At 44.5% G+C, this 19,116-nt stretch overlaps 1 protein-coding gene across 4 annotated transcripts in view; it reads right to left on the bottom strand.

Moving 5' to 3' along the window:
- The window catches only part of LOC143815513 (uncharacterized), a 781,879-nt gene that overhangs the window by 501,680 nt on the left and 261,083 nt on the right, over positions 1 to 19,116 (bottom strand). The gene's annotated exons all lie outside the window — the stretch shown is intronic.

Consider the following 19,116-nt stretch of genomic DNA (forward strand, 5'->3'; position numbering starts at 1 on the left):
AAAATGTGGGCTCAAAAAGACTCATTACACCCATAAATGAATTCTTTACGGGGGGTCAGTTTAGAATATGCAGTCAATTGTGGATTTTCTGCTATTTTGACAAGTCAAGAACTATATTAAATTTGTGTTTCAAAATTCAAATAGTGCTCCTTATATTCCGAGCCCTGCCATATGTCCAATCCAATAGTGTTTTTTCTCCACATATGGAGTATCGCCACGCTCAAAAGAAAGTGAGTAACCAACTGAGTGGGCCATTTTTTTTATTGTACCTTTTGCAAAAGTGAAAAAATTGTGGCTAAAACAACATTTTCGTGAAAAAATGTACCGTATATACTCGAGTATAAGCCGACCCGAGTATAAGCCGACCCCCCTAATTTTGCCACAAAAAACTGGGAAAACTTATTGACTCGAGTATAAGCCTAGGGTGGAAAATGCAGCAGGTACCGGTGAATTTCAAAATTAGAAATAGATACTCCATACCATTCATTATGGCCCCATAGATGCTCCACATAAAGCTGTGCCATATATAATGCTCTGCACCGTTCATTATGGCCCCATAGATACTCCACATAAAGCTGTGCCATATATACAATGCTCTGCACCGTTGCCCCATAGATAGCTGTGCCATATATATAATGCTCTGCACCGTTGCCCCATAGCTGTGCCATATAGTGCTCTGCACCATTGCCCCATAGCTGTGCCATATAGTGCTCTGCACCGTTGCCCCATAGCTCTGCCATATAGTGCTCTGCACAGTTGCCTCATAGCTGTGCCATATAGTGCTCTGCACCGTTGCCCCATAGCTGTGCCATATAGTGCTCTGCACCGTTGCCCCATAGCTCTGCTCTGCACCATTGCCCCATAGCTGTGCCATATAGTGCTCTGCACCGTTGCCCCATAGCTGTGCCATATAGTGCTCTGCACCGTTGCCCCATAGCTCTGCCATATAGTGCTCTGCACCATTGCCCCATAGCTGTGCCATATAGTGCTCTGCACCGTTGCCCCATAGCTGTGCCATATAGTGCTCTGCACCGTTGCCCCATAGCTGTGCCATATAGTGCTCTGCACCGTTGCCCCATAGCTCTGCCATATAGTGCTCTGCACCGTTGCCCCATAGCTCTGCCATATAGTGCTCTGCACCGTTGCCCCATAGCTCTGCCATATAGTACTCTGCACAGTTGCCTCATAGCTGTGCCATATAGTGCTCTGCACCGTTGCCCCATAGCTGTGCCATATAGTGCTCTGCACCATTGCCCCATAGCTCTGCCATATAGTGCTCTGCACCGTTGCCCCATAGCTCTGCCATATAGTGCTCTGCACCATTGCCCCATAGCTGTGCCATATAGTGCTCTGCACCGTTGCCCCATAGCTGTGCCATATAGTGCTCTGCACAGTTGCCTCATAGCTGTGCCATATAGTGCTCTGCACCGTTGCCCCATAGCTGTGCCATATAGTGCTCTGCACCGTTGCCCCACAGCTGTGCCATATAGTGCTCTGCACAGTTGCCTCATAGCTGTGCCATATAGTGCTCTGCACCGTTGCCCCATAGCTGTGCCATATAGTGCTCTGCACCGTTGCCCCATAGCTCTGCCATATAGTGCTCTGCACAGTTGCCTCATAGCTGTGCCATATAGTGCTCTTCACCGTTGCCCCATAGCTCTGCCATATAGTGCTCTGCACCATTGCCCCATAGCTGTGCCATATAGTGCTCTGCACCGTTGCCCCACAGCTGTGCCATATAGTGCTCTGCACCGTTGCCCCATAGCTGTGCCATATAGTACTCTGCACCGTTGCCCCATAGCTGTGCCATATAGTGCTCTGCACCGTTGCCCCATAGCTCTGCCATATAGTGCTCTGCACAGTTGCCTCATAGCTGTGCCATATAGTGCTCTGCACCGTTGCCCCATAGCTCTGCCATATAGTGCTCTGCACCATTGCCCCATAGCTGTGCCATATAGTGCTCTGCACCATTGCCCCATAGCTGTGCCATATAGTGCTCTGCACCGTTGCCCCATAGCTGTGCCATATAGTGCTCTGCACCATTGCCCCATAGCTGTGCCATATATATAGTGCTCTGCACCATTGCCCCATAGCTGTGCCATATAGTGCTCTGCACCGTTGCCCCATAGCTCTGCCATATAGTGCTCTGCACCGTTGCCCCATAGCTCTGCCATATAGTGCTCTGCACCGTTGCCCCATAGCTCTGCCATATAGTGCTCTGCACCATTGCCCCATAGCTCTGCCATATAGTGCTCTGCACCATTGCCCCATAGCTGTGCCATATAGTGCTCTGCACCGTTGCCCCATAGCTGTGCCATATAGTGCTCTGCACCGTTGCCCCATAGCTGTGCCATATAGTGCTCTGCACCGTTGCCCCATAGCTGTGCCATATAGTGCTCTGCACCGTTGCCCCATAGCTGTGCCATATAGTGCTCTGCACCGTTGCCCCATAGCTGTGCCATATAGTGCTCTGCACCATTGCCCCATAGATGCTCCACATAAATCTGTGCTGCTGCTGCTGCAATAAAAAAAAAAAAAAACCACACATACTCACCTCTCTTGCAGCTCCTCGGCGCCATCTTCCCGGCGTCTGTCCGCACTGACTGATCAGGCAGAGGGCGGCGCGCACACTATATGCGTCATCGCGCCCTCTGCCTGAACAGTCAGTGCGGAGAGACGCCGGGAAGATGGAGACAGCGCCCGGCGTGTGGAACGAGGACAGGTGAATATGACATACTTACCTGCTCCCGGCGTCCCGCTCCTTCCCCCGGACAGCTGGTCTTCGGTGCCGCAGCCTCTTTCTCTATCAGCGGTCACCGGCCCGCTTCATTAGAGAAATGAATATGCGGCTCCGCCCCTATGGGAGGTGGAGCAGCCTATTCATTTCTCTAATGAGCGGTCCCACGTGACCGCTCAGGGGAAGAGGCTGCGGCACCCGGAGACCGTGGGACGGGCAGGGGGAGCGACAGGAGCCCTGGAAGCAGGTGAGTATATGACAGTGCTCACCCGCCGACCCCACCACCGATCATGACTCGAGTATAAGCCGAGGGGGCACTTTCAGCCCAAAAATTTGGGCTGAAAATCTCGGCTTATACTCGAGTATATTCGGTAAATATTTCTATATGACGATCTAATGTTATCACATTGTGTAAAGCACCTGTGGGATCAAATCCTCACTATACACTGGGATAAAATCTTTGAGGGGTGTAGTTTCCAAAATGGGATCAGTTGTGGGGGATTTCCACTGTTTAGACACATCAGGAGCTCTCCAAACGTAATATTGCATCAGCTACCGATTCCAGCCAAATTTGCATTGCAAAAGTCGAATGGTGCTCCTTCTCTTCCAAGCCCTGCTGTGCAGTCACCACATATCGAATATCGGCATAATAAGGAGAAATCGCAAAACAAATTGTATGGTCCATTTTCTCCTGTTGCATTTGTGAAAAATCAAAATTTGGGGCTAAAGTAACATTTTTGTGGGAAAAAGTAAATTCTTAATTTTTCCCATTCACATTCCATTAGGTCGTGTGAAGCACCTGAAGAGTTAAACTTCTTGAATGTGGTTTTGAGCACTTTGGAGGGGTGCAGTTTTTAGAATGAAGTCACTTTTGGGTATTTTCTGTCAAATTGGTTTTACATCCGGCTCGGTCCTGTACCGGGGACCCCGTCAGAACTCCCACTCTGTGCCGGCCCCACGCCTCTCCTGCTGCAGCCTCTGCTTTCTCTCTTCCCCCTGCTTCCTGGCGTGCAGCCAGCAGGCTCTCGGGTAGAGTGCTTAGGTCGCACACACGTGCTCCTGGTCTCTGAAAGAGACAGCGCGCATTTTCAAAAAGTACTTCTGACTAATAGCATGTTAGTAATTACTATTTCTAGCCCGTCCGCCATAGGGATGGTGCCAGAGCAACAAGCATCCTCTGTTGCTAGTTTCCGGTTTTGGCTAGAGTGTGCTTTAGCTTCTGAAGTGTTCTGCCAGTTCTCCGCTTACACTGTATGTCTCCGCTGACTATCAGCGACCTATTACCTGGCTATCCTGGACAATGACCGTTCTGTCTATGCCAGTTCCGTCATGTCCCGCCAATCAGCCATCCGTACCTCTAGACAATGCCAGTACCACCTGTGTCAGCTCTATAACATCTGTTAACCCTGCCTGTCCGTCTGTCCCGCTGGGACAGCTGCCACATGTCCGGCGTCTAAATGGAGGTAGCACCCGTGTCCCCCAGGCATTCCATTCTGACCCTGTTCGAGGGGACTTACCACGGGTGCCTGGGACTCATGTAGTCACGCCCCCTTCAGAGCCCCCCGGACCGTGGTCCCGAGGTTCCACAAAAATCTCTTTAAAAAATGAATGTGAACTTCACCACCTGTGCCGCCGCTTCCATTAGGTACAATTGGCCTCTCAAAGTCACTTCAAATATGATGTGGTCCCCAAAAAAATGGATTTGTATATTTTGTTGGAAAAATGAGAACTATCTTGTGAACTCTTAATTTCCTATGAAAAAAAAATTATGTTTACAAAATGATGCAGATATAAAGTAGAAATGTGGGAAATGTTATTTATTAACTATTTTATGTGACATAACTCTCTGGATTATGGCCATAAAAATTCAAAGTTTCAAAATTGTGAAATTTTCAAAATTTTTGCCAAATTTTGGATATTTTTATAAATAAACACAAATCACATTGACCAAACTTCACCATTATCATGAAATACAATATGTAATGAAAAAACATTCTCAGAATCAGTAGGACCAGTTTAAGCGCTCCAGAGTTATTTCCTCATAAAGTGACACTAGTCAGATTTCAAAAATTAGGCTTGGTCATCGTACAAAGTGGCTCGGTCCTTAAGGGGTTAAATACATATCTATTTAATGCAAAGATGTGCCAAGTTCTCCACCTTTGCTCTAGCTCAAAAAGGGAGCCTCAGGAAGGCAACCCAGCATAAGATGTAGATGTGAACTAATAGGTGTCCTAAAAGCCATTAAAACCCTTTACTTTGCATCTACCCTTTGAAACCAAACATCCATCAGTTGTCAGATGTGTAGGACATTTTTCCTCCACAAAATACTGATGAATAGAACATTTTCCTTCCAGAACAACAGAATGCCTTTTTCTATATCGACTTAGACCTAGCTGTATTGTGATTCCTTTTGGTATATCAGGACTGAATACATTATATAACAGGTCCATGATTAGCTTTTTTTGGAAAGCTTTCCTTGCATAACACATTGTGCATGATTGTCTGCCAGGTTCCCTCGCAAAAAGAAATCAAACAACAGCCAGGCTGATATGATGATGCAGCCAAATGAAAAGTCTACAGACAAAATATACGGCCGCCTGTTGTTGATGCCAGGATGTGTATGTGGCCAAGAATAAAAGGTCATTTCAGCCCACAAGGCGTACAAAGGCTGAGTATTGTATGTGACATGAGTACTGCCACATAACAGGCCTAAATTCATATTTTTTTTAGTTCAGCGCTTTAAACTGTGTTCAGCTGTATAGTCATTATTTATTTTTCAGATGTACTCACATTTTTATATATAGGATGCACAAATGTAGTTGAGAATTTGCCATTAAATAATGGATGTTAAGATACATATACTCAGAGGACTCTCTCCTAGCCACACACACACATATACAGCAGTGTTCAAAATAATAGCAGTGTGTTCAAGAACATACATTAATCACAAAATCTTTATACTACTTTTTATTTCCATGCATTGGGAACATTGCACACTGTTTTCTAATTCAAAACATGAAGAGAAATGTATATCATTTGTAAATACTTTACTGAAAATAGCAAAAAATTGACATTGGGCTGTTGAAAAAAATAGCAGTGTCTGCGTTTGTCTTTACAAACTCACAATATGTACTATTTTTTATGACGATTTAGCATTCCTGTGAATCACTAACCTAATATTTAGTTGTATATCCACAGTTTTTTAGAACTGCTTCACATCTACGTTGCATAAAGTCAACCAACTTCAGGCACCTGTCAACTGTTGTTCCAACCCAGGATGCTTTGACTACGTCCCACAATTTTTTGGCATTTGTTGGCTTAACATCAGAAATGGCATTTTTGACGTCATCCCACAAGTGTTCTATCGGATTACATTCCGGATATTGGGCTGGCCACTCCATAACCTCAATTTTGTTGGACCAGAACCAAGATTTTGTTCGTTTACTGGTGTGTTTAGGGTCGCTGTCTTGCTGAAACATCCATTTCAAGGGCATATTCTCTTCAAGTATTTTAATATATGCAAACTGGTCCATGATCCCTGGTAAATAGGTCTGGCACCATAGTAAGAGAAACATGCCCATATCATGATGCTTACACCACCATGCTTCACTGTCTTCAGAGTGTACTATGGCTTGAATGCAGAGTTTGGGGGTCATCTGACGAACTGTCTGTGGCCATTGTCCCCAAAAAGAACAATTAATTTCATCATTCCACAATGCGTTTCTCATTTCTCTTTAGGCCAGTTAATGTGTTCTTTGGCAAATTGTATCCGCTTCAGTACATGTCTTTTTTTTTTCTTTTTACAGTGGGACTTTGCAGAGACTTCTTGCTAAGAGATTAGTTTCACACAGGTGTCTTCTAACTGTAACAGTACTCACAGGTAAATTGAGACTGTCTTTGATCATACTGGAGCTGATCATTGGCTGAGCTTTGCCATTGTGACTATTCTTCCATTCATTCGAATGGTAGTCTTTCGGTTTCTTCCATGTCTCACTGGTTTGGCTTTCCATTTTAAAGCATTGGTGATCATTTTAGCTGAACAGCCTATCATTGCCTGCATTTCTTTATGTGTTACCATCTCCAATTAACTTTGTAATCAAAGTACGCTGTTCTTCTGAACAATGTCTTGAACGACCCATATTTCTCAGGCTTTCAAGCAGAAATGCATGTACAAACTATCCTGGCTCCACCCTTAAATAAGGGCCACCTGATTCATACCTATTCCTTCATAAAATGAATGATTTCACTAATTGAACTCCACACTGCTATTATTTTGAACGCACCCCCTTTCAATTAACTATTCTAATACACAGACTCAAAAACATGCAGATCATGAATAAGGAGTCTGTTGGTTTTCTTAGAATCTACTGCAACAACTGGTAAATGGTTTGACATGTGGTAATATAATTTATACCAAAGACAGTGATTAATCTGGTTAGTCATATTGGACTGCTATTATTTTGAACACTACTGTACATACAGTAAAGTCCAGAAATATGTGGACAGTGATTTGGCCTTTGCATGCCACTATTTTTTATTTAAAATGAAACAACTGAGATTCAATAGACTTTCAGGTTTAGTAAAAGGGATTGAACAAAAATGTCCAATATCCTGCATATTGTGACAGGGTTACTGGCAGTGTATATGAGGGGAGATATGTGTCATGGAGATTGCTTTCCTCCGTGATCTAGAAACCCATAAGTTTCTTTTCAGCATGCTATGTGCTGAAGGACTTAAGCGGCCATGTTATGGGTGGGTTTTTAGGTGAATAGGTAAAGAGATGGGCGGGACGCCTACTCACCATATCTCTACCTCAAGGGTGTGGCTGGGGAAATGTCCAGCCAGTTTTTTTTTCCTGTCTGTGTTGTGTGTAGGGAAGGAAATCTCCATACTGAAGAACCTGTGAGATCTGCCATATGCGTTGTCCCAGAAGTACAGGGCAGGACTGTGTATGAACTGTTTATTTTCTTTTGCGTCAGACAGGCTGGTTTTCTGTTACCATTTTGGGTTTTTGGTTTATGATAAAATAAACCACCCAGAGACTTTAACCCCACGTGTGCCTGTGCGTATCTCAAGGAGCAGCTAAGTGAAACGACCTTCCACAAGTGGTGTTTTAGATGAGGGCAACGTTCCAGGAACACATGTAGCAGCGGTGGACAAATCGTATGTTCTAGGTTAAGGCAGCTACAGAGATGGAACAGTGGTCAGACAAAATGGAGGAGCTACTCAAGTACCTTATCCTGAGCCAGCAGCAACAGCACCAGATACAGCAGGAGACTAATAACTCCTAATACAACAGATTTGACAACAGGAAAGGCACATGGAACTCCTGGCGGGAGATGTCCGCAGCAGAGAAACTGCCCCTCCCCCACGTCAAGGTGATGACTTGTGCATCCGGTAAACGGTAAGGCGAGTCATGCAAAACATGACCCCAGGGGATGATATAGAGGCATTTTTGACTGTTTTTGAATATGCTGCAGGGCAGGAGAGGCTGCCCCCGAAGCAGTGGACGAAGGTGCTCGCCTCATATCTGACAGGTTAACCTCAGAATGCCTATTTTGACTTGGCCTTGCAGGATGCCCGGTAATATGCCAAGTTGAAAACAAAAATATTGGCACACTCAGGGGTCACTATGTCTGTCAGAGCCCAAAGGGTTCATCAATGGGCGTATTGAGGTGACAAATCTCCCCGCTCACAAATGTTTTACTTGTTGCATTTGGTCAAGAAATGGTTGCAGTCAGAGTCCTCCACTCCAGCCCAGATGGTTAAGTTGGTCATCATGGACAGATTTATTCACTCTCTCCCCAGGCCGGTGCAGACCCGGGTTGCCCAAGGAGACCCCCGGAATGCGGATGACCTGTGAGCCTCGTAGAAAGTTTCTAAGTGGTCAAGAGGTTCCTGAGGAAGCCAGGGGGTGGTACATCTCCATACTGGAATACCCAGCTGGAGCCCGAGTCCCAAAAGAGAGTTAACGGAGCTACCACTGGGGGGAGTCCAAGGTCCCAAGGAGCCGCTGAGGGGTTACCAAAAGCTGATGGTAAAGACCTGATCTGCTGGCAGTGTCACAGTCCTGGACACCTAGTGGCCCGTTGTCCTATGTCTGCCGAGCAGATGGATTGTAGCCTAGGCAGGTGCTGCTCGAATTATGCCTACCCAGCCTGCAGTATGGACTATCAGCCTAGAGAGGGGCCACAGTAATGCCCTGTGTCCATAAATGGAGTACTGGTATCTAGACTCTTAGACTCTTGGGAGTTTGGTGACCCCTGATAAGGGCCACACTTTCCCACCAGGAAAAATCCCAGGGAAACATGTGGGCTTATGCTGTATCCATGGGGATCCGAAAAAAGACTACCCGGTTGCCAGAGTGTTGATTAAAACGAGCCGCGGTACGGAGTTCCAAGAGGTCAGGGTAGTCAGAGACTTACTACACCCCGTGATAATCGAGCAGTACTTCAGCCTGTTCTGGGACTTGGGAAAAGCAGGGTTTCCAGGGGCTCAGGTAGGAGTCAACGCCACCCTGAAGATTCCCCGTCGCAGTCGGAGGTGGAGGAGGACAAAATGCTGAACAGTAAGGCCGAGGTTCCTGAGCTGGAAGTTACTGGGGAAAATTTTAAGACTGCTCAAATGCAAGATCTTCCTCAAAAGGGGCCTTTGAAAATGTGTCTGTGATTTATGGGGTTGTTCAAGAGCCGGGGCTGACACCAAGTACTTGCACTTTGCAGTCAATAGCGAATTGCTGTACAGAGTGACTACACTGAGGGGAGTTGAAATAGTGGAGCAGCTGTTGATTCCAGGGCCATACCGATAGAGGGTTCTAGACATGGCCCATTTGCATGTTTTGGGGGGACATCTGGGGTTGGAGAAAATGGAGAAGAGAATATTGCAGAGGTTCTATTGGTTGGTCAGGAGATACTGAATTATTGTAGGTCCTGCCACACCTGCCGGATAATCGATACCTCTGCGCACATCCAAAGTCGTCTAGTCCTGTTACCGGTAATAGGGATCCCATTTGAGCAAATTGCCATTGACCTAGTAGTTTATTTAGTTGAGTCTGCACAAGGGCACCAATATATCCTAGGGGTCATGCATAATGCGACCCTGTACCCTAAAGCAGTACCCCTAAGGAACTCTTCGGCGAAGAGTATCGCCTGGGAACTTGTCCATATTTTTGCTAGGACAAGCCCGCGAAAAGAGATTCTGACAGAGCAGGGAACCCTCTTTATGAGCAAGGTAATGAAAGAACTCTGTAGGGTCCTCCAGATTGCCCAGCTGTGAATTTCAGTTTACCATCCTCAGACTGACGGCCTAGTAGAGCGCTTCAATAAAACCTTGAAAGCCATGCTCAAAAAGGTAATTGAGAAGGACGTTGGAGACTGAGACTAACTGCTTCCGTTTCTGCTCTTCTCCATCAGGGAAGTTCCCCAGGCCTCTACAGGCTTCTCACCGTTCGAGTTACTGTATGGTCGACATCCGCAAGGGCTCCCAAGGAAACTTGGGAAGCTGAGTTCAAGCCACACCAGAGCATCATAGAGCATGTCGCCCAGCTGCAGGAGAGAATGGCGAAAGTGATGCCTATTGTGAAGGAACATTTTCTCCTGGCACAGGCAAAGGTGTATAACCGATCAGCGAGGCGGAGGCAGTTCCAGCCAGGGGACCGCGTCCTAGTGCTTATCCCCATGTGGAGAGCAAGTTTCTAGGCATGTAGCAATGCCCATACGAGGTGGTGGAAAAACTGGGTGAAGTTAATAACAAGATAGACCAGCCGAAGCAAAGGAAGGTCTATCATGTGAACTTGCTCAAACCCTGGCAAGATCGAGAATCGCTGAACACTCCTTGCCTGGGAGCCAGTCCAAAGTCACCGTGGACAATGTCACCATTGCACAGTCTCTGACGCCAGCCCAGAAAGGAGGAATTCTCCATACTGAAGCTCCTGTGAGAACTGCCATAGATGCTGTTCCAGTGGTTGGTACTTGGGCATTTTATCATATTTACTTTCTTCGCACCTGATTTTTATTGATTTATAGTGCAATTATTTTGTTGTCACTATAATTTTTGATGTATATATATTTGTTATGCACTATGATTAATTGATTTTGAAATAGTTGAGTGTCCATATTTATTTAGCACTTTGCACTTTCACTTTTGGCCATTTTGATTATTTTGTTGGTTAAATAGTTTTTTCGCACTTATTTTTACATATTTCTCACATATATATATACATAATTTTTAGGTGTATAGATTATTTAGAATTTTAATTTTATTTGGTGCCAATCAGTTTTAGTGTGCCCTGCCCTGCGCATACATAGTTTCTGAATCAAATTATTGATCTCTGCATTTTTGTACATTTTTTACAGAAATAAATTGTTTTAAAATCAGCTTCAATAAAGTTTTAATATTATATGAATTTTACAAAAAAATTTTATGGAGATGAATTGTGTGATTATTATGTGTAAATAAAATATTATTTATTATGAATGGTGGTCTTATGAATATTTTTTAAGGGTTATATACTGTATTTTGGTGATATTCACTGGATATACATATATATTGTTTAAAAAAAAATTCTGGTATTTCTTTTCTGTATAGGAGGTTGCCTCAAATTATTAACTTATCTGATTATGAGCGGTCTCCAACTGAACTAGCCATATTGAAAAGGGGTCTTTCTTTTTGCCCCAAGAATATGTTGGAGAAATTTATTTTTGTAAAGGATCTTTATTTATTTTGTAGACAGCTTACTTTTAAACTGTTGTGCCATCAGCCTTCTATTGTTGATAGCTTACCCATGGAGGAGAGACAGACATTCAGAGACCTTATATCTTTATTGGAAGAAAATGAGAATCCAACATCAAGGAAGCGTTTCTCGGGGAGACTACCCTCACAGGCCACACCCAGCTTCTCATTGTTCCCGACAGTGCAGATCTTTTTTGACGCGTATGTAGAGACATCCAACTGCTTGATAAAAAACCCAACTGGTTGAACAATGTTAACAACTCTGAGAAAAAAGCTATACAAAACCTAGGTAGCAACAAAGAGCTGGTTATTAAGGAGAGGCTGATAAAGGGGGGAATATTGTGATCTGGCTAGTGGATCTTTATGTGAAGGAAGCTAAACGACAACTGAGTAACCCTCTTTTCTATCAGATCCTTCCCTCGGATCCCACCTCCTGCTTCAACTCTAAAATGGATAAACTTGTTCATATGGCTTATACATTTAACATCATAGATAACAAATAAAAGGATTTACTGACTACCAAACATCCGAGAGTTCCCACTTTTTACATGCTACCCAAAGTGCATAAATCGCTACAAGAACCGTCCAGTAGGCCCATCGTGTCGGGCATTGCGGGTATCTTTGAAAAACCATGCATATATGTTGATCACTTTTTGCAGTTATTGGTGACTACTTTGGACTCTTATGTCAAAGATACATCTCATCTATTTTTTCTGCTTAGGGATCTCACTATCCCCTCTAATACTTTTTTAGTTACACTGGATGTGGAATCTCTCTACACCAGCATCCGACACGACTTGGGAATTCAAGCAGTGTCCTACTTTTTAGAACAACGCACCACTGGAGATCACCAACACGACTCTTTTATTGTGGATCTCCTACACTTCATTTTGGACAAGAACTATTTTGTATTCGACAGTGTCTTTTACAGGCAGGTATCTGGTACTGCGATGGGTGCTCGTTGTGTACCCTTGTATGCAAATTTGTTTTTGGGGTGGTGGGAGGTCACCCAGGATTTTGGTTTACCAGATTTCCAAAAACATGTGTATAAATGGTGTTGTTACATCGATGACGTCCTTTTATTGTGGACTGGGTCTCTTGATGAGTGCAAAACATTTGTGAATGGCCTAAACAATAACATCTTAAATATCCATCTTACAGCCAACTTCTCTGGTTCTGTTGCTGAATTCCTTGACCTGAATCTTTCCATTGTGGACTCTCGTGTCAAGACCACTCTATCGAAAGCCAACATCTACTAACAGCATTCCGCACTACACAAGCTTCCACCCGGAACATCTGAGAAATAGCATCCCAAAAGGACAATTTTATCATCTCAAAAGGAACTGCTCCAACCAACAAAACTATTTGATACACGCAAGGGACTTGACTGGACGTTTCAAAAATAGAGGATACCCCAAGAAGGTAATTTCTAAAGCATTTACAGCAGCTAGGGATGCTGATCGTGCACAGCTCTTAAGTCCACAAATGTGTAATGATTCTAGATCTTTGGGACTGGTAACCACATATAACAATCAGTGGCAGAGTTTGTGGGACATTCTATCCAAGTATTGGGGAATATTAACAAACGAACCCAAATTGGTACCCCATATAGCCTCTAAAGCTACTTTGATTGCCAGGAAGGCCCAGTCCCTTAAGGACTCTCTCTGTCATAGTCATTTCAAGAGACCTACAGTCAGCTTAAATAGGGGCACACAACTTAGGGATACCTTTGCATGTGGCAGTTGCAACATCTGCCACTTAACTGTTGGCAGTGTAGGAGTATATCTTCCCACTCTGACCTCAACTGTTTTTTCAAAAACCTTCTTTAACTGTAGGTCTAAAAATGTGGTGTATGGCCTGATATGCAAATGTCCCAAGATCTATGTAGGACAAACTACACAGGAGCTGAGGCGGAGAATCCAACAGCATCTCTCCAACATCAACACAGCCAAAATAGATGTTGCAAAAGGTAAAACTCTTAATCCTGTGGCAACACACTTCTTATGGGAACACAATGGCTTTAGTACGGGCATTAGGGTCTTGGGACTTGAGGCCATTCAGACTAACATCAGAGGGGGTAATATTACCTTGGAATTACTCAAATGTGAGTCCAAATGGATATTTGATTTACGTGGCCTATCACAATGGGATTAAATGAGGACTTGCGCTTTACCGGGTTCTATAAACAACTGTGAGGTATGGAGCTAGTAGTCCTAATGATTTTTTCTTTCTCTTTTTTTTTTAGGCACTTCATGCATCTTTAGGACCACCCCTCACGTCATCGGGTTTTGAAAATTTGAGAATTCCTTGTGCCCAGCCCCAGAAGTTGTCGCCAATACTTCACTTTGTTTACATTTCTTTGACGATCTGAGTATTATCACTATGGCTTATTCCAGCTTTTTGCCTCGGTATATGCACTTGCGGTTACGATTTGGGGGTGAGCCTGTGGATATATGCAATGGGAATCCCAGCATCTTTTGCTCGCCGGGATCCAAATAAATTTAATTTATATCTTTTCTTTCCATGTTTATGATATACCAGTAGTGTGTACTGTTGGGTTGGATAACCTGTGGAGATGAATGTGACTGAGGAATGTGTACATTCCATCAGCACAAAAATATTAAAATATTCTACTTTCTAAAGAAAAAATGCCGTATGATAACTGAGTGATTTATTACTTGGCGAATCTTTTACAACGTCTTACGTCTCCTTTGACAACATTGTTTATATGTGAGAAAGTATGCAATTTTTTGTTTGATTTTTTCTCAGCAGTGACTTCTTACACTGCCATTTTCCTATACTGGTCCTATACGAGGTCCTAGGAACTTGTTTGATCTATTCATACAAATTTCTCTTGGGACTTACCCATAGAGAGCTGTCTTACAGTCTAAGTGTATTGTGGTTTCCCATTGCCTCCTTATGCGTTGTATGTGTTCCATCACTATTCTTAAAAAATAAGGGAGTAAGGAAGGGGAGTAAGCGGGCTAAGGAGAGTAAGGACACCCTTTCTTAGTAATGTGGGAGAACTATATGTAGTGTTGCAGGAGCCTGCATCTCCTCGTATAACTACATGCGGAGTAGTAGGCAAAGTACTGTATCTGCATCTCAGCGTCTATAATGGTTCATTACAACACTCGTATTTATTGGCCGGCTAGGCAATGGTATCCATGGTAGCAGTTACTATCCATGAGTGCTTTTGATTGGCCTGTTGCCATGGTAACCCTTGGTTCACTGTGTTCACGCCCCCCTTCCCCCTATCTATACTATCGTGCGCCATTACAGCAAGTTTTACTTATTACACACGCATACTGGATTGTGTCTCAAGATGACCATGCGCAGTTGAGCACTTTCACTATTCTGGAAATGCTCCTGATATCAGCCATGGTAACCCTTGGTTTATTGTGTCTACGCCCCCTTCCCTTTACCTATACTATTGTGCGCCATCATAGCAAGTCTTACTTATTGCGCACGCGTACTAGATCATGTTTCACGATGACCATACACAGTTGAGCGCTCTTACTACCCCGGAAGTGCTCTTGACAACAGCATGGGGGAAGTGCACACGCCACTCCTCGGCATTTCGGAAGTCTGTATCCCGATTCTCACAAACCTAGCACGATATGAGGTAACCGCTGTAGCTGCTCTGCATTATGTTCAAGATAATTATGTGTATTTAAGGGATACATGGCAGATCAATTCCTCAGCCCCTGACAAAGCCACCTTGTGGTGGCGACACGCATCGGGCATCTCCACAGGCTCCCCTCAACCCTTTTAGCTGCACCAGTCTTTGTCTCGCCGGGTCTGTATAGTGTTTCCAGCTCTTCCTAAGATCGAGGCTCTATATTTTTCGATCTTTTGCCCTCGACTTATTTTCACACCCGTATGATATTGGGAGCATTTGTTCCCTCATATGGAGAGTAGAGTCTGCACTGTTAGAGTGGATCTGTTTTGCTGGTTCTTTTGGGGGCATTTCAAACTGGTTTATTATTAATGTATTATGCTACACTGTCCAGTAAGGGGATCTAGGCAGTATTATACTGCTGTTTTTCTAAATAATTTTCTGTATTCTTACTTACGAATGTGCAATATTTGTCTTATGGGATAGTGCATTCTGCATGATACGTATTGATATCTTGGTAAATATTTCTATGTTATATTTGTATATTATGGCCTGTTGAGGGACAGCCTTAGGCATTATCACAAGCCGCCTGGGTAGTTTATATGTCATGTTTATGAGTTTTTAAATGTTTGTCATTGGTATTTGTCTGTTGTGTATTCAATAAAACCTTTTGTATTTTGTGGTGATCCCTGTTGTGGTCTTTAGCCTTTTCTATGTAATAATTCTGTATATATATATATATATATATATATATATATATATATATATTTTGTGGTGCGGTGACCCACGTTACAGCCAGGGGGCGCTGTGTGTGTGCTTCAAGATGCGCTTGGAGGCATAAATGTGATGAGACTAAGTCCGGCAGGAGTGTTAATGGTCGGTGTGTGTGTTGCAGAGGAAGACACTCTGTGCTGTCAGTCTGAATTTAAGTTGGTGTGCTGGGACCTGTAGTCCCATGTGTGATTGTGTAGTTCTAATGGGAGATTGGCAGGGCTAGTTATGAGAGATGGGAGGGTCAGACTAGCCACACACACCCACACTCCCACCCAGGGGAGTGGTTACAGGTATGTAACGTGACCAGGGTGTGGGTCACATGTGCCTGTGTGGTTCCTGTGTATGGATCCATTTGGTCCATGTGCAATGTCCTGGACGGTCGGTGTTGGAGACTCCTGGTATTGGAGAAGTCCTGCAAGCACCTGAGACCGTGGACCTGATGTACGGTCAGTGTTGGATTGTCCTGGTATGGGCTGGAGTCCTGGAGGCACTGAGACCGTGAGTCCTGCAATAGCCTGGGTGTTGGATTGTCCTGAAGTGGGCTGGAGTCCTGGAAGCACTGCTGAGGCTATGGACTGAATGCTCAAGGGGGTTGGATTGTCCTGGTATGGGCTGGAGTCCTGCAAGCACCTGGGAAGAGTGTGAGTCCTGCAATAGCCCGTGTGTTGGATTGTCCTGGGATGGACTGGAGTCCTGGAAGCACTGCTGAGGCTATGGACTGAATGCTTGAGGTGTTGGATTGTCCTGGTATGGGCTGGAGTCCTGCAAGCACCTGGTAAGATTGTGAGTCCTGGAATGGTCAGAGTGTTGGATTGTCCGCGGATGGACTGGAGTCCTGTAAGCACTTGGGTAGATCATGAACTGATGGCCTGTGTGTTGGAAGTGCCTGTGATTGGTCTTCCTGGAAGCGCATGGAAAGGCTGCATCTACAGAGCCTGAGACGGTTTCTGTGTTGGGGAAGCTACAGTTCCTACTGTGGGTCTGGACTATCCGAGGTGCCGTGGTCACAAGGACGGTGATCCCAGTGAGGCAGTTTCCCTGTGAACCAGCACTGGAAGGAGTCAGTGTGTGGAGCCGAAGTTCCTGTGAGGTAATCCCTGGTATGGGAAAAACCTGTGATATACGGCAGAGATGTATCTGCCATTGGAACAGACTGTCGGGGTTTAATATGTTCCGTTGATGCATGTAATGAACTGTAATGGAGAGAGATACCAGTGTGACCACTGAAGGCAATGTAAAACCGTATGTGATATGCTGATATGGCGGTATAATGAACTGTTTGTGTTATGGTTTATGACGTTTAATAAACCGGAATAGACTGTTTAAGTGGAGGAATCGTGCCTGAGTGCTTAAAACCCATGCCAAGCGAGTGTTCCCCAACACACTCAGGTAGCGTTTCGCCACAATATATATATATATATATATATATATATATATATATATATATACACACACACACACACACACACATATGTACATACATCCACAGTATTTCTTCCAGAAAATTATTGGAATTACACGTGTTTTGCTACACATGTGTTTATTTTCTTTGTGCGTATTGGAACACTCGGAAAATAAAAAACAGTCAAATTAGACATCATTTGCTCTTAGTTGTAGAATGTAGCAATGTTGAAAAGTGGAAGTAATATATAGAGGTATAACCCTTTGTGACATCATACTACAATTAGCATCTATTGGTATTACAAAAAAAGGTTTTTGTAATACCGATAGATGTTAATTGTATTATGATGTCACAAGGGGTTATACCTCTATATATTACTTCCGCTTTTCAACATTGCTACATTCTACGACTAAGAGCTACGGCCAGAAATGCATCAGAATGATCATTTCTCCTTTTTAATATGTATGGACAATTTGTCTCTTTCTTTTTCATTATGTTAAATAAAAAAAATTAATTTTATCCAAATTCAGCCTATGTATCAGGACTAAGGAAGTGGACCCTCTGGGTCATGGCTTCAGAGCCCCCGAGGAGGAGTGAACCAGATAATGCCACCCCCTGTACAGGGAGAGTTAGGGACAGGCCCAAGGAGCGTGAAGCCGCAACTGCCGGAACCAAAGGGACGACTGAAGATAGAACACAGAGAGAACGGAAGACGGAGGGAAGACGGTGCTAGTGAAGTGACTAGAAAGGCAGAGGCACTGGACAGATAGAGGCAGCAAAGACAAGGTACTGACCGGTTAGATGCAAGCAGACGAAAGACGGTGACAACGGAGACTCAAGACTGGCAGGAACAGCAGGCACACAGGACTGGCAGGGTATGGCAGGGACACGGGACTGGAGGGTACGGCAGGAATTCAGGGCTGGCAGGAACGGCAGGAACACAGGACTGGAAGGTATGGCAGAAACTCAGGGCTGGCAGGAACGGCAGGAACACAGGACTGGAAGGTATGGCAGGAACGCAGGACTGGCAGGGACGGCAAACAGACAGTCAGTCAGAGTCACAGCAAATATTCACAGATCTGAGCCTAGGAACCTAAGGAGATGCTGGCGGTAAGCCAGCGAACGCAATAGACGCAAAGGCATCTGAGCAGGGCAGGCGCTGGGAAGAAGTACCCGATGGGAGCCGCCATATTGGAGGTGGAGCCGCCGGGTCACGACCTCCCAGAAGCACTGGCGACGAAAGGAGCGCGTCTGCGCATGCGCGGACTGCAGAATGGATGGGCGCCGGAGAAGCAGGAAGACGGAGAGCTGGAAGGAGCATCGGGAGCGCGCCGGCCGTACAGGTAAGTATTAGGTAGCAGCGTAACACTATGGATCCCTCTCCTCCTTTTTTCTGAATTTTTACGGTGGTCAATGGACTTGGATCACAGCTACCCTACCGAGGAGCAACCACTCATATTACACGGTGAGGCTTTTTTCCACTTTTTGCATTTTTTTCTAAGTTCTGTGTCCATCTAACCTGGTCTCTTTAAATGCTTCCAATTCTTCCTTCTTTTCGGGATTGTTACTGATCGCTAGTGTTCCTCCTCTTGTAAGCCAAAATTCAAGGATAGCATGATCGCTGCCTCCTAAATTCCCAGCCATTTTTACATCCTCAACCATTTCCTCCCTGTTGGTAAGAATTAGGTCCAAGATTGCAGATAATCTTGTTCTCTCTTCTAGCTTTTGAAAGATAAAGTTGTCATCCAAGAAACATAACTTTTTTATTTTCTCATCAACATACACACACAAGTGCTTGTTTTTTTTTAATGACACCATTTATTTTGCCACACAATGTACTGAAAAGTGGAAAAC

Source organism: Ranitomeya variabilis, chromosome 3 (assembly GCF_051348905.1).
Source record: "Ranitomeya variabilis isolate aRanVar5 chromosome 3, aRanVar5.hap1, whole genome shotgun sequence".
Classification (NCBI taxonomy): Eukaryota; Metazoa; Chordata; class Amphibia; order Anura; family Dendrobatidae; genus Ranitomeya; species Ranitomeya variabilis.